The following is a 14,390-nucleotide window of genomic DNA, read 5'->3' on the forward strand; positions in this document are numbered from 1 at the left end:
GAGCTTCCTCTGAACCACTGTTCTGCACTGATCACTTCATCAAAAAAGGATGTGGCAGGAGGTTTACAGACAGACAACAAAAATGAAGACAGGCTTGGGAAAACATCGATTATGTGGAGAATGAAATGATTGGGACAGCTCAGCTTTGAGAGGCACTGTTTAGGGTGCCATGAATAATACATTAACTAAACTGAACTTTGGGAGAGCTGGGACTTTTCTGCCTAGTTCCAGTAGAAAACGTGAATTTGTCAAAACAGAAGTATTTTGCAGGGATGTACCATTTAAAAAAAAATATTTCAAAGGAATCACAGCCAAGTTTTCTACCTATCAAGGACTTTTCTCCCATCAGAAATATGCATTATTTCCTCCAAGAAGGCTATCTGGGACCCCAAGCTTTCTGTGGCAGATCTGTTATGAGCCTCCTCAGAAACAGGACAACCAATTATTTAGGTTCAAAACTCCAGGGCAAAGCCACCTGAGGGATAACCAAGAATTTGAACCTCAAATTTCCAGTGCTCTGGGAGCTTTGGATACAATAGCACTGTGCTTGTAGAAAGGCAGGAAATCTTAAATCCTCCCAAGCTGAGTCTCTCAGGTTTGCAGAAGTATGGCTTAAGCACATACCATCCTTTGTTGTTCATTTAGCATACTTCTTTTAATAAAGGAAATTGGTAGGCACACAGAGACTGGAATCCAAGGTGAACCAAAACACGTAGGCACTGCATCTTTCCCAGGAAGCCTTATAAAATAGCAGTGAATCTACACCAATAGTCCTCCAAAGCCCAAAGAGCAACTTAGTGGTAGACCTTTCAGTTTAGGTCTGCTCCTGTGACTTAGATGCTGGACTGGAAGTGCATGACATTTGTAGACTCCAAATAGTTCAGGCATTCCCAGTGAGAAAAGGCTTGGATGATCTCATTCACGTTTCCCATTAACACTATCCATAAGAACAGATAGTTGGAGAATATTGTTGGAGAACGGCTACAGACACCTTGATGATAGCTTTTTCTGCATTCATTTGCATTTACCTTCCTCAAAATGGTCAGTTGCTGAGTAGCAAGGTTGGATGTTTAATGTTATGCGGAGTGATAGCCACCATCTTGAACTGTCGTTTCTGAAATGCTGTTGAGCAATGACAAAGTCATGGTGCTATTTTTTGGCAGAAGGCCTCCACTTTGCCCCTACACATTCAAAGGTCTTCCTGCTGGTCATCTCCTGCCTGGAGGACAATGTTGCAACACAAGCTGGACATTGCCTCACCCTCTAGACACAATCGCTGATAAAAAAAGAGGACAGCAACTGCACAGACTTGGGGGATATTAACGCATCTTCCTGATCTGTGAGGGCTGGGAGCAGGCCATCAAGGTGTCTGGCCTCTCAGATGCACGCTGCAGCTGTGTGAGTAAGCCTGTCATTCTCTCACCCTTCCCTGGGCCTTTGCTGTGGCCAGCAGACACTGCAATGTTGTCTGTAAGAAACCTGGAAATGGATGGGCAGGAACAGAATTCACACTTCACTGAGGGTGATGGTTATAGGGCCACTGCTGTGCAATCATCATCTATGTGGGGCAGGTGAAAGGACACAGCAGTATACCCATATGAGGTCCACTGTCCTGACGGCAAAGGTTTGTAGGAAAAAACTTCCTTTGAGAATGCTTGGGATCACACCTTTTCCCCAGAGCACTCTAATATGCACAATTAAAGCTTTCTGCCCCTAATCTGGGGAACTCCCTACTTTATCCTTAAATCCAAGAAATGTTTACAATTTCCCAGTTCTCTGACAACAGCCCATGGAAAGTTGCCCTTGCAGGATTCAGGGGAACACAGGAATAGTGGCATCATAAAATTCCTAAGAACTGAGATAGAAAACTGCTCTGATTTCAGAAATGACAAGGGGGCAGGGGAGGACATGACTTCCACAAAATGAAATATTGAATTATAACTTTTTTTGATATGACAGAATTTTTAACATATATTTATAAATATAAATAAAAATACCAATTGTCTATCTTCAATGTAGTTACTTGTTATAGAAAAAGGGAACATCATTTACTGTACAGCGAAGTCAAGAAGTTGAAACTTGATATTAAAAAAGAATACATTTAGTAAGTCACAAAAATAGCTGTGGAACTCACTGTTTCAATTATATGAGGCAGGAGGAAAATATGTTTGGAAAGAAAATAAAAAACACTCACTTCAAGCTGTAAGATTGCTACTAAACAAAGAAACTTTCCAATGCATGTACTGCTGATTATTCCCATGCTTTAGAAATGCCTGCAGTTTCCCTGAAGCACCCTCTCTTAGTCATTCATCGAAATGGGTTCTTGAGATAGCTGGATTGGTAATCTGCCTGAAGAAATCAGAGTTTATTATCCTGTAGAGTTTCAGTCAGCACAGATATCCCATGCATGCAGGGACTACAAATTGCAGGCAACTTGTGGATTCTAAGAAAAAGGAGGGACAGGTTATGAATTTACATTACAAGGACGTTACTAAACCAAGCCATGTAACATGGGAAATAGTAGTTTTAGCAACAGTAAAATAATGTACAGTAAAAAAAAAAAAAAAATTTTAAAAAATCCAAAAAACTTATTTTCATTACATTAGCTCTTCACTACTGTTTGCCTGGAGTTTACATGGGTATTAAGAGATCCATTTTCTCTAGAGCAGCTCTGATGAGAGTCATATATCAAATTGTTGAGAGATTAATTATATGATTTTATAACCAAAAATCTATTTCCATTATGTATCCTAATAAAAAGTGGTTGCTAGTCTATTAGAGTAGATCTTACGAACTGTTGTTCCTTGCCTTTTAAGTAAAGTTTGTGTGTTCCATCCTAGGGATTTTAAAATAATGGCTTTTAAAACAGCTTTTTCCAGCAAACCAAATGTTGGATCAGTCATGCTGAAATAAGGGGAGGAGAGTCTGCTGTGAATCTCTGAGGTGTGTCACTTTAAAATAGTGCAGTGCACTCTAGGGCAAATAAAATAATACTAAATCAGGAGAGTTCAACTGTTGTGGCTATTTATTCTCCAGCAACCTCAGTTCAAGCCATGCTGATAGTTTTTCTAATGCCTTAAATCAAACAGCAGGTATCTGTGGCCTCAAGGTAAGAAATGCTAAACATCTGCTGGTTTCCAGACTTGAAACATTGCAGCTGCCTTAACTGAAGGAAATGTTACTGTTAGTGTACCAGGAATCTCAGTGCTACTGTCATGTGGCATTTTCATTAAGGAATACATGATTGTCACTTCACAAAACATTGAACAACTCCCTCTCCCAAAAATCCAATTTAAAGTAATTTGCAAAATATTTTGGTTATCATATTTTTCCATTCCTTACGCTGGCCACAGAAATACAGCCACAAACTATTCACTTTTATTCCTTAACAGCCTCAAGACTTCCCTTGACAGCTGCCAGTGACATAAGAAGTCATATCAGTGTCTACTTCAGCAGTTCATTCATCCAAGCTATACTGGCACTATTCCTGCTGACATGCGCTTTGGCCTATGAGAAAACCTACAGATGTAAACATAATGGAATAAACCAAATAATCCCACAAAACAAATATTTATTTTCTGAATTTTAATGGTTTGGTACTTCAGAGCATAAGCTATTCAAGACTTCTGTCTTCCCTTCACCATCAGGTGCTTCTTACGCCAATACAACAAAAGTTTCAGCTGGCACTGGCCAACTGCAAGAGCTTGAACGAGGCATGTTTTATCTAATTTGCAAGTGATTGTCTCATTTCCACAATTTATTGTTCCTCCCACAATTCTGTACTATATTTGTCCAGTTTGCAAATTTCACTTCAAAAGTTAAAGTCTTGCTGTATTTTGCATCCTCATTCATCTCCAAGAGCAATATCAATTTAGCAGGCTGCAATGCATACTGCAACAAAAAACTTGGAAGCCACTTTGCTGTGATCAGTCAAAATACACTGTCAAAAAAAATTTAGAATATGAATAATTGTGTTGAAGTCAATAGAATTACCATGGGTCATGTCAGAATATGTTGTGCTTGGTGCGTACTCCTGTAAGGCAGCATAATCTTCCAAGTCTGCTCTGCAGATTCTCCAGGGGGTGGTGGGGGAGAAGGAGTTGTGAAGGTGTAAGAAGCACATTCTATCCTTACAGTGGAAATTCTTTAATAAGCTTTCATCATGCATGAATGACAACAAGGATACCAACCTTTGAAAACATTGCTTTTGTCCAGAGGGAGCAAAACATGTTATAAAACCCCCAAAAGAGTCTTTTGTATATGTGTTCTCAAACCAAGGGTCTTGGATGTTCACCTCTGCTTCTCAAATGGTTCTGTAAATTTTAATATATAGTTCTGCCTAACTGCCTTTTTCTTAGGAAATGAAAAGAAGAAAGAAGCAGCAGGACTTCCCTTGTATTTTAAGCATAATAGTTGTACTCTCAGGCACCTGAAATAACACATACCACACTAGTATGTTTCTACCATCATTTTCACCTGTAAAAAAACTCAGAATTGAAAAGTAAAGACGTTAGAAGTTATCTAAAAGGTTCTGGAAAGGTTAAAAGAGACTCTCAATTTGGGAACACCTCTTTTCAAAGGCTTTCCCTGGGAAGATATGGTGAGGACTATCCAGATCAGGTGGTAACAGAAAATGCCTTCTGGAAAGCCTGTAGCATAAGAGAGAAATAACGTTACATCATCACTATGTTTTAAGACAAAGAAATACCTATTCAGCGATTTTTAATATAGGTTGTTGTACCTCTGCCCTGAGCTGGCGATTAGGAAGCATAACAAGCCTGTTGAGCCCTTTGCTCTTAATTCAAAGCCGCCGCAGAGCACTGCAGAGAGGCTTTGGCTCTGGAGAGCTGGAATCGAGCTCATGCTAATGAAGGTTCGCTCCTGGGCGCCGCTGGAGCCCATTCCTGTGAGTGCACTGACCCCTAGTGCCCGCACAGCCAGCTCCGTTAGCCACACGCGGATTTTAAAAAGATCTGTATACATATACACACACACATACATATATACTTGAAGTATTGCTATACAAGGGAGATGTTATCAGAAAAAGTCTTCATTAGAAGGAAACTGTCAAGATCCTTCTTTTTTCCCAAGCAATCTCTACAATTCCCATGGAAGTTTTGTTCAGTATTTATTTTAAAACAACCAATTTTTTTCTCATTTGGGTGTTGACTTGAGATGGAATTTGTTACCTTAATTAATAAAACGGCTTATTTAAAATATAAGTGCTACTAAGATTCTGGGAGTTATTAATTTAAATTTAGCCATATAAATTGGTTCAGTAGGATCTCATGTTGGAAGCTTTTCAAACTTTTAGTAAAATACAGGTGGTACCACTGTTAATTAGTTTACTATCTAATATGATTCAAGTACACTAGATGTCTGATGTGCTTTCAGAAGCACCATCTGGAAAAGCATTAGCATATTTTAACATGTATAAGGTGAAAGCAACATATTATTTCTTTCCCCTGCACCTTTCAATTCAGCAGCAGACTGTGTACACGCATACATAATACCACGGCAAGTTCAACTTCTGATCAGTAGCCCCCTGCCTCTGATCTCTGGCTCATTATCTTAGGACTTATTTGCAAGTACTGTTAGTTTAAACAAGTGTGGGAAATCTGTCATGCACTGAGTATGTGAAAACACAGAAATGCAGTCTTTAGGGCCTCACTGCATGAAATGTTGAATTCAAAATGTTGAATTTCCTTTGATTCCTCTTTGGGGCCCCAGTGACAGAGGCAGTGACAGGAAGAAGGGAACTAAGTAGTGTAATAGGGGATGCATCTGTGATCTGGAAAAGATGCACATATTTTTATTATTTTAGTGGATCTTAGTGCCTTTGAAGCTGTGAAAGGGAAATCTTAAATAAGGATTTGATCACACAGAGCACCAACCCCTTTCCGTTCCTCTGATTTCTGTCAAGAGTAGTCAGAACCTCACAGGAACTATTAATATCATGTTGAGCCATGGATTTATTGTACAACGATGAGGTATTCCTTAGTATCTGTGACTTGCTGAGTTGAGCAGGTGATGACTAATGGAACAATATTTGTAACTTCTCTACAGGAAACTCCAGTGAAGAGGGAAGAGATAATGTCCTGAGGCTGTGCTTCCCCAGCAAACCAGGATCAGCCAAGTATTGCCATCCTGGCCATGTTCTTCTCCTGCATTTCTTTGTCTTTCCCTTGAGCTGGGCCTGACACTTTAGCCTGATCCTCTGCTGGGAGCATTGGCATGTTAAGGTGCTAGAAAATGTTTTTTCTTTTGGCTTTGGCTTGTGGGTTGGCTTTTCAGGGTGGGGAGGTGGATTAAATTGCACCAGGAGGTGCTAGTCCTTTATGACCCCAGTTGGAAAGGTCAGATTCTATAAAGCACCTCATAAAATGCTGTTTTCTTGAGATCACACTAAAAAGAAAAGGAGGATGGTACAGCTAATCGTACAATATGTCAGATGCTGGGAGCCACAGCTTGTACAGGAGCAAATGGGCCTCTGACCACAGCCCAGCACACCCTGCAGATCCCATTCATGGAAAAGTTGCCCCATTTTGGTCATTTGAGCTCTTACAGGATTTTTCCCAAAGCAGCCCACTCTATTCCTCATTTATACTCTCCAACAAAAAGGATGTTCACCTGAGAACTTCTTCTTGCTGCAACGTTACATAAAGGCTTGGCCAGGCAGAAGGCAGTATATAACTGGACACAGTATCCCTCTGAATTCAGATTTTAAATTGACTCAGGCAGACCACACATAAAATGTTGCTGCAAGGCATCCCGTGCTACAATTTGAAACTCCAATGTCTAATTAGAGGGGGGTTGAACATTTTCAATACATGTAGTCCTTGATTTTGAAAAGGTGTTTCTTGTCTGATTTTTCACATTTTAGAACTCTCAGCTACACCAGATACTCTAGGTTCGTAGTCCTTGATTTTGAAAAGGTGTTTCTTGTCTGATTTTTCACATTTTAGAACTCTCAGCTACACCAGATACTCTAGGTTCTTCTATTCATCTCTCAGTGAAGGAAAGAGATGCCTGAATGCATATGTGTTTATAATCACTACAACATTTTAAAGTTTAAATTATAAAAATTAAATTTCAAAACAGAATTAAAAATACACCATTACCACCCAAGGTTTATGTAAGAAATTATAAAGGAGGATAGAGAAATGTGTGACAATTTCTCATAGAATGATAAAACCCATTTCAGCTAGAAGGCACCATGGATGGTCTCTGATCTATCCTCATCTTCTAAACAGTCACAGCGAAGGCAATGCTCCCAGGAAGCAAAACACTTTTCTATTCAGTTACGGGTGCCAGCATGGTAATTTCTGGATCCCAGTGTTACAGAAAGAAGTTTGAATGGCTGCCCTCCAAAACTGATTCTGTTCTAAGAACAACCAAAGGTCAGGTAAATGCAAAAATGGAAAAACATCTGAGACAAAGACATATATTCATGTATATGTAACAAATTAGTAAGAGGTTTGTTCCTTCAGGAAGCAATATTAAAGTGTCCTTCTCATCAGCCTTCCTCTCAGCCTTTATCCAATCTTTCATACTGTAGTTTCAAATGTGTGTAAAGATATATTTCAGTTAATTCTGAGAGATTCATTATCCAGTTAATTTCGTTCATAACACAGTCCTGCTGCCCTGCTAAAATGGCAAAATCTCAAGATCAAACTCAGACTGAGGCCCCAAACATCTGGCAAACAGCTAAACCATCTAAGAACTGGGCTTTCTCACCAAAACAGCTACTTTCTAGAATGCATTACTATTGCTGTTTACGTTGAAAATCCTTTGAAACTGCTAAGTACAACTAACAGTATTTATTCATATCAGGAATTGTGCCTTAAAACATCTGTCAAATAAAATAGGGGAAGATTCTGCTTAGTGATTTTTTTCCTCTCTATGGACATCTATTACTATCAGTCTTGGGGTGTACAGCCATAGTCTATAACAATCATGTCAACAGCCAAATTTTTGTAACAGATTAAACTTAATGAATATATTGAAGACCTGAATATGTGACCACACAGAGCATACTTTTTGATTTTTTAATTAGTTTTAAAATGGTAGAGTCTACTTCTTACATCTTATATTTCAAATTTGCAATTTTATCATCTTTGGCTCTTCCAATTGATAATTTCCTTGTTTCAATTTAGACTTTTCTTGTAAATTGAAGTACTCAGTTAATCTCTTTTTCTCTAAGCATGGTTCTCCTAGTCACTTCCATGTCTTCTTGGTTCTTTTGACAAATGATATACAAAATATTTTGTGCAAAATTTATTAGAGTAAAACTATATGGTCTTTCAAAAACATTTTATGAAGTAAACTTTCAACATGAGACACGAGTTAGAAGTTCTAATCCCTGCTTTCAAGACAGCTGTAAAATGCATTGATGGTCCTTAGGGTACCTTGTGACTGTTTTGTAGCCTTTATGACCTCAGCTGATCAGCATTCGGCTGGCGCAGATGCCTCACCAGCAGTCCAACAGAGACAGATGACAGTCACATAGTCTCTACTGTGCTTTGTCCAGTGCTACAAGTCAAAACCCACCTCTTGTAGCCACTCACTTTAAAGGCAGTGATATATTTTTCTTTCTTACCAGTACTGTTTTAAAAAATGAGAAATCAGGGGTTATTTAAACAGGCAAAATTTCGTGTCTGCAAACACACTATTAATGGCTTTTTCAAACTACACAGCATAGCTCAAGAGTCTTGCTGGTTTTGGCTGAGGAAGTTTTAAAAGCACTTTTACATTTTCTCAGTGGGGAGAGATGTCACTGTTTCTAAAAAGACTGAATTGTAAAATTTTCTGTCAAACAATTACCTGAATGGTTGCTTTAAAGTTACAGAATGTTCTTGAACATGTATTTCTTCTCCTCCAAGTTGCTGCATTATAAGATATGGAAGTATATTTGCTTGTAGGAAAAAATATATCCATTGTTTCTCAATTTCAGATACAATTTAGCACAATTTCCTTTAACCTCTTGGTTTATATTCTTTTCTAGTTTTTGTTAGTGATTTGGACCCTGTCTAGTGGAACTTAAGCACCTGATGCCTAAGTACCTAAAGCCTCAGAACTCAGCAGAAGAAATGCTTTGGGGAAACATCTCTATCCTGTTCTCTGAATGTATCTAATTATAAATAAAGACCTATCTTAAAAGATATATTCATGTATTTGTTACTGCTTTCCTTGTCTATAGTCTAAATATATCTAAAAGCTTGCCAGAAAGGGCTTATCAAAACTATTTTAATACCAACATTTTAAATGTAGAAAGAAGAAGAAAAAAATGTGGCCCAATTCTGTTGAACAATTTAGGCTGGTAGCAGCAATCAGCATGGCTTCACGTTTGTATGATTTGAAATAGAGATAATTTTTCCATTCCCATTCTTTATGAGCACATCACCGTACTTAAATCCGTTTTGCATAAAATCATGAAATTTACGTAAAATAAACAATTATATTCATTTTTGTTACAAGAAGCAGGTCATATTTTTGCCCAGCAATTCTTAATGTCTGATGTACTGATTACTCTGGTGTCTTGTTATACTAAGAAGATAACTCTTACTCCTAAAGTGGAATTATATTGTTACTTACCCAGTAAAAAACTAACACAGATTTATTTCAGTCATGCCACTTGGTCAGGAATGAAAGAGAAACATAATAAAGTAGGTAAATATTTATTACTTTGTATTTATTTGAACTTAATTATGTTGAATAAAGCTCAACATTCAAAACAAAAAAAAATCTTTTTTTACTCTCTTTTCTAGGATGCTTAAGGAGGGGTTACTTATTCTAAAATTAGTTATAGAAAAGTTTGATGTATGACCACATTTTGTCATCTAGACACCTAAGACAGCCAGTGGAGAGCGTGAAGCAGCTCTGAGAAAGTGACTCATCTCACCTTTCTTTGCCATTATCTTATGATGCAGTAAATAGCCCATAAGAGTGACAGTCTCTCTCCATTTACAACAGAGAGCCTAGATGAGAAATTTAAACTATGTTCCTAAACTTAGGATGGTTACACTTAGACTCCATAAATCTTGATCATGAAGAAGAATTCTATGAAAGACCTAAGTTGTGTATCTCAGGAAAGTACACACAGAGTTAATAGACCATTTTGACCTTTGCCATCTATAACTGATGCAGCCAGTCACCACAGGAGTGACACTATATATGTATAATTCTGGGGGAAAACGACGACGTATTTTTATGCTCTTTGTAATATGCTATCTTTTATTGTCACTACATTAAAAAAGCAGGGAGGAGGGACAAACTATTTAATAGTTTCTCCCTGTAACAGTAATTTTAAAAGTGGTAAACATTGTGCAAGAAGATGAAAAGTACTCACTTTTCTGCAGGTCTTGCTTGGCAGCTTCCAAGGATTTTAGCTGCTTTTCTTGAGGTGAAGACACAGTTCTTGTTGACTGGTGTTTGTGAGGGCACTGACTCCTGTAATAATCTCCTAAACACACCCCAAGAGGGGAAAAAACCCCCAATGATTAATGGCAGCACTGATGTTTAGGAAAGAATGACTGATCTTGTATTTACCAGATCTATAGCATATTTCCTTTATTGCCCTTTCCTCTTCAATATCTGCAGCAGTCTTAGGCATCCCATCAGAAACATCTGTGGGAAATATTTTTAAATTATTACCAGAAAACTAAACAAAGACTTGCAACAATTCTTAATAATCAAATACTATAATTAAGTTCATATTGGTTCACCATTTGTCTTTTTTTTGACTGTAACCTCTGCTTCTGGACAGAAGGAGAATTCCTTAATATTGTAGTCTTATCCTGAAAGTAGCTTTCTTTGAAAAGCTGGACCTTTAGAACCTTAGCTCTGCTTCTTCTTTGAAACAAAACTCCAACAGTGACATACATGCAAACGAGGAGGTGGTGCCCTCTCCCCGCTTGTTGAACTGACAAAGGCAGTTGCTAGCCAGTATAGAATGTTACATTTCAATGGTTGCCAACCGTTCCTCCAGCTGGTGACATCAGGTGCTATGTGACCTGTCCAGCTTGAATACCTTTCTTTATCTCCACTGCTTCAGTGTAAAGTATGGAAAATTGGACTGTTTCAAAGTCTCCCACCCTAGCATTTCTTTAGCATAAAATGGAACAAACCATTTGGCTGGGCATAAATAATACCCATATTCTTGCCATAGGAACTGTGCTATTGGAAAAACATCTTTGATACCACAAAGAGAAATCGTACTCTTTGCCTATTTTCTAATCAAAATCCTTGCGCCCAGTTGTTGCATGCTGGTCCAAGATTGGAGCGAGGTTCTGCTTGTATTCCCAGGAACAGAACTAAGACTCAAAATGGATTCAAGAGCCAAGGATCTTTATTTGCCAGACAACAAGTCTGCAAATGCAAAGGAGAAAGAGTGAGAGATAGAGAGAAAGGAAGGATGGAAGGACGGAAGGATGGATGGACAGAAAGAAAGAAAGAAAAAAAAAGAAAGAATGAATGAATGAATACAATAGTTCACAGCAATAGCTACCACCCCAGAGCTGTGGCATCCTGATGGTCCAATTTGTTTCCAAGTCTGGTGGGGGAACGGTCTGTCCGATGTTGGTTGGTTTCATTCTTTTATAGGGTTGTCACAAGCTGTTCTGCTTAACCACACCTTCTACCTGGCGACGGTGTGCATGCCCAATACTGTCAGGTGGTCCTCAGAGGTCTCCAGGCCCCTCGATCCCCCTGACCCTGTGTCTGGGCACCTGCACAGGAGTTTGGGTAAATTTCTCAGGATTAGCTCCCCCTGTTGCTCCGTGGTGCCAGTCAGTAGGTTTCCTGCCTTAACAACGTTGAGATAAACATTTGCTGTGGTGATGGTGTGAGTATCCTGCCATAGCAATGAGACAAACACCTGCCACGGCGATGGTAGTTCTCACCAATGCAGTCTCTTACACCTATGTGTTTCTCATGGTACTGCTTTCTTTGGATTGAGACATTTGCCACTTTCTGTTAGTAAACTGTTAGCTGTCAACTGCTTATACTGTTGATGTTCATAGCTTTTTCTCACTTCCATGCAATCCACTGCCACAGCTAAAGCAGAAAGAAGAGTGTACACTTGTGCCCCAAATTAACACCTCTGTACCCATTCAGGTCCCAGGTCACCTCTTATGAAAAAATAGCTAGGGGGGGGAATGAAATTTCAGTCCTGGAAAATGGTAAGATATACTGACATCCCCAGGATGTGGGGTCAAATTTACAACACTGAGTAACATCAGTGACTTGGAGATGAACACGTCAGAGACCTGCAACCTCATAAGAGCAGGATGCCATCACTTAAAGAGTAATAAGGTTACAGATGAAGCCAAAGAGAAGGGAGGAAGGTAGAAGGAATAATTCAAGAAAGAGGACTACTGGTCCATTGCACACCAGAAGTGCATGTGACTGGTGGTTCCTTAGGGAAAAAACCCAAAACCAAAAAAAGCGTCACCACCACTGGACTGGATGGAGTAATCACCAGAGCACACTTATACTGTACACTATTAGTCTGCCAGTGTGAAAAGTGACAGATGTGTACATGAAAAGCAGGCGCCATTTACTCCATGGGCACAAATGGTGCAAGGCTGGCTCAGCTGTGGTTACATACAAGCTGGGGAAGAAGTACAAAGAGATTGAAACAACTGGAAGTCTTCTAGTTTCTCTAGGAGTCTCTGAATATGTTTGTAACTCAAATATCAGTGGATGACTCAAATGGATTGCAAGGACTAATTGCAAAGGAAAATAACCCATGCCTGACCACTAGTACTTTGGCACTGGAATAAAGTGATTTCTATGGGAATGACTTCACCTAAGTATACACTGAAACTGCTCACTGGGATCAAGATGGGGAGTACTGGCAAGAGCTGTGAACTGAAAGGAGAATTCAGGAAAGCAGATGATGACCATAAATAATGAACTGTTGATGGGCAGGAGCAGCCATAGGAAGAAACTGTTAACACTGCCAAGATCTGTCCAAACAGGATCTCTTTATAGTGTTCTGGCTAGTGCATAAATGAGGCACAGGAGAAGGTACCATCAGGAAGAACTCATTTTGCATGAAGAGGAAGGAATGGTAGAGACAACCTGTGATGAACTGATCACAACCCCCATTCCCTGTCTCCCTGCACCACTGAGGGGGAGGAGATAAGAGGAAAATCAGGAGTGAAGTTGAACCCAGCAAGAAGGGAGGGATGGGGAAAGGTGTTTTAAATGGTTAGGGTTTATTTCCCATCACCCTACCTGGATTTGGCTTGTTATCATTTGAGTTAATTTCCCCGAGTCAGGTCTGTTTTGCCAGTGACAGTAATGGGTGAGTGATCTCTCCCTGTCTGTCTCTTGACCCACCAGCCTTTTGTTGCCTTTCTCTTCCCTGCACAGCTGAAGAGGGAAGTGATAAGAGTGTAAATAAGATAAGATAAGGGAAGTGATAAGATAAGAAGTGATAAAAGTGAAAATAGCTTTGGTGGGCACCTGGCGTCCAACCAGGGTGAAGCCACCATTCAAAGCCTGTAGAATGAGGCAGAGAGGCTTGGTAAAAACATGATGCTGCTATCCTGGACCCTGGGGACAGGATATCCACACCCCAAGCTTGGGCGTGTGGCACCTGCAAAGCAGAGCAGGCAGCCTGAGGAAAGCCTGCCAGGCCAGGGGAATGGCACTGCCAATGGATAACTTTATTGACAATGTGGATGAGGGGATCGAGTGCACCCCCAGTAAGTTTGCAGATGACACTAAGTTGGTGGGAAGAGCTGATCTGCTTGAGGGTAGGAAGGCTCTGCAGAGGGGTCCGGACAGGCTGGACTGATGGGCTGAGGCTGAGTGTATGAGGTTCGACAAGGAGAAGTGTCAGGTCCCACACGCTGGTCACACCAACCCCACGCAATGCTACAGGCTTGGGGCAGACTGGCTGGAAAGCTGCCTGGGGAACAAGGACCTGGGGGTGCTGGCTGACAGCTGGGTGAACGTGAGCCAGCAGTGTGTCCAGGTGGCCAAGAAGGCCAACAGCATCCTGGCCTGTATCAGACACAGTGTGGCCAGCAGGACAAGGGCAGTGATTGTCCCCCTGTACTGGGCACTGGTGAGGCCACACATCGAATACTGTGTTCAGGTTTTGGGGCTCTTACTACCAGAAAGACATAGATGTGCTGCAGCGTGTCCAAAGACTGGCAACAAAGCTGGTGGAGGGTCTCGAGCGTAAGTCTGATGAGGAGTGGCTGAGGGAACTGGGGTTGTTTCGCCTGGAGGCTGAGGGGGACCTTCTCACTCTCTACAACTACCTGAAAGGAAGTTGTAGCGAGGTGGGAGAAGGTCTTTTCTTCCAGGTAACAAGGGACAGGACAAGAGGGAATGACTTGTGCCAGGGGATGTTTAGATTGGGTATCAGGAAAAAT

Source organism: Falco naumanni, chromosome 5 (genome assembly GCF_017639655.2).
Source record: "Falco naumanni isolate bFalNau1 chromosome 5, bFalNau1.pat, whole genome shotgun sequence".
NCBI classification, from domain to species: Eukaryota; Metazoa; Chordata; class Aves; order Falconiformes; family Falconidae; genus Falco; species Falco naumanni.